The sequence below is a fragment of the Nelumbo lutea genome, chromosome 5 (genome assembly GCF_056320005.1).
Source record: "Nelumbo lutea isolate HS-2025 chromosome 5, American lotus-T2T, whole genome shotgun sequence".
Lineage (NCBI taxonomy): Eukaryota > Viridiplantae > Streptophyta > Magnoliopsida > Proteales > Nelumbonaceae > Nelumbo > Nelumbo lutea.
In genome coordinates, this window is record NC_142688.1 from 14,188,302 (window position 1) to 14,191,061 (window position 2,760).

A 2,760-nucleotide genomic window follows, 5' to 3' on the forward strand; every position below is an offset into this window, starting at 1 on the left:
TTAAGCCCTAATTATTCTACTTTCAGCCAGCTGATCGATCGAGCCCAACTTATATATATATATATACTACCTTACACCCAAAGTCTTTGTCTTTTCCTAATCTCCCCCCAAAACTCACCTTCATCCTGTAAGGAAAAACAGAACCTAAAAAACAAAACCAGGCAATAAAAGTAGAAATTAGAAAGTAGGAGAGAAAGAGATGGAGAGCATAAGTTCTGATCGATGATGTAAATTTACAAGCAGAAATGGGTTTTGTGTAAGGATTGATCTAATGTGAAAGAAGGGGCCGGTCCGGGCAAGGGAAGGTGATCGATGGTGCGATGAAGAAGTAGCCAATGTTCAATATTTAAATGGATAAAACTGTGTACTTAGTCTCAATATTAATTAGCAGGTTTGGTTTTAATTTGGAATCTGAAAAACTCAAGTTTTTATTACTTATTAGGCATGTGTTACAACTTTACGTGAACCTGACGTGCATGTAAGGTAAAAAGATTACTAAATTCTAGTGAGACCTTTGTTTATACATGTATCTTTTTAGGTTAACGTGAAACCTTTTCGGCGTTGATTATCGGAACGTGACCTCGTCTCAGCCTCTGTAAGTTATTAACACACAGCCACCCTCCCCCTCCGACGTCACTTGTGGTCTTGTACGATCAAGTACTTTATATAAACATCCGGCCGGGAACGATACTCAATATTACAAAATCTTTTTTTCATTTTTCGTGTGTCATGGGAGAGTGATTTGGGCACATCCCCTTTTTTACAAAAGGGCACATCGCACAGACCTAAATCAATGTAGGCAAAAGACACCTTTAACCTTTTAAGTGTCTTCTCTCGGTCTCAGTGGGACGTATTGCCATTTTCGAAAAAAAAGGGACGTGCCAAAATCAGCATCTCGTTGCTCTTTAAACTATTGTACCGTATAGTTGTCTGTTAGTTACTGAATGAGTGTTGGGTTGAGTTTGGAACTGGTTTGAATATCCTGTTGGGTTTGGCTCAGTTAAGTAGGTTTTGAGTTTGGAACTGGTTTGAATGTCTTGTTGGGTTGAATTTATACCTTCCTTCACCATATGACTATATTATCCATTGAAAGACAAAGCAATTAGTGATTATTCATTTCATCCACTTCAAATATTCTCAAACTGCCCCAATACTTGAATCACTTGGTTTTCTAAAGTAAGGGACATGTCCTGCATCTGCATGCGCATTATAACAAAGTACTCAAACCTGTCATATATTCAATTTTTCAAATATACCTACCTAGCTTGAACAAATAAGGTTTTGATTTGAAATTTCATGTATTTCATTTGGGCTGCGTTTTGGTAATTAAAGATTACAAATGCAGAATCAAAATGAATTTGTACTCCAATTTATTTTTGCAGCTATTTGATAAGAATGTCTTAGTACTGAAACTGAAAGTAATTTTGTTTTTTCTAACGTTTTTGCAATTAAAATATGAGCAAAGTTTGATTCTCCTAAAGGTAGATTCCAATATTGAAATCCATCTTTATACCTATCATAACCAAACACAAAACAAAATTTATCCATGTAAAACCGATCAGATTTGCACTCTTAACAAATGCAGCCTTGAGGAATTCTAGAAAACAGGTTTATGTATACCGCCCAAACACTGCCAACATTTTGCTAAAAAAACAATACATATAAGTTAATACTTAACAGTACTTTAAACCTTCTTACCAAAAAAAAAAAAAACAATCACTACTTCAATTGTATAAATAAAAAGATACCCTTACACTATCAACAAGTAGAAAGGTCGTTAGGGCAGAAATTTAGAGGACAAGAGATGGGGGCCAGAACCCAGACGTTCATTTCCAGATGGAAAGTTCCTGGTTTTTTTTAACTTATTCCGTACACAAGTCGACTTTAACAATCTACACCAGGTTGTAAGTTGAGTTGATTAAATAAGTTTTAAATAAGATTAAAGAAGTTCAATAAATAACCTAGAAGTTCCGTCAGGCAAGATGTTTGGGACCCCCAACACCTGTTCCTCTCTCCACCTTTTGGAGGTAAAAAGGTCCTAGATGACCATTTACCATGCACCAATCACCATATTAGCGTTTGATAATCAGGATTGGAGTGTTACATTATGCCCTGCTTCACCTCAGAACCCCCCATATAACTAAAGAAACGAAGTAACGGATCTTATCATCAAAAATAAAATGAAGCAACAACCAACACGTATTAGTAGCTACTAGCTAGGGCAATGCCAGTGAGGAACAGAGAAATCAAAGAAAATAATTCCATGAACATCCTGTCCAAAATGAAAGAATGAAATGAACCCAGATTCCCAACCATCCTATAGACCAACAAGATTGACGCCTCGCTCTACTGATTTGCTTTGCTTATAGACTCAACTAGTTCCATGCCCCTAAAACCACGACACCAAATGCCATTTGAACTTTTACCATATGTCATCCATTCCTCGTACTGTAAGGCCCAGCCTGTAAAAAGATCTAAATCTTTATTGAAAGCGCACGCGCAGAGGCATTGCAGGTTCATTAAATTAACCCGTTTTAATGCAAGACGAGACCCAATTATCAAATCCATCCTCAAGTATCTTTGGAACTCATTTTTGAAACTTGACTCTTCTATTTACCAGAACACCACCTCATAACAAGTGTTGCAATCTAGACGGTAGCATCAACCCAACCAAAAGTTGAACTTCAAAAGAGTAAGACTTTGTATTAGTTTCGGGTCCCTCTAGTGATCAAAGTCATGTGAATCGTTATGCGTGTGAAG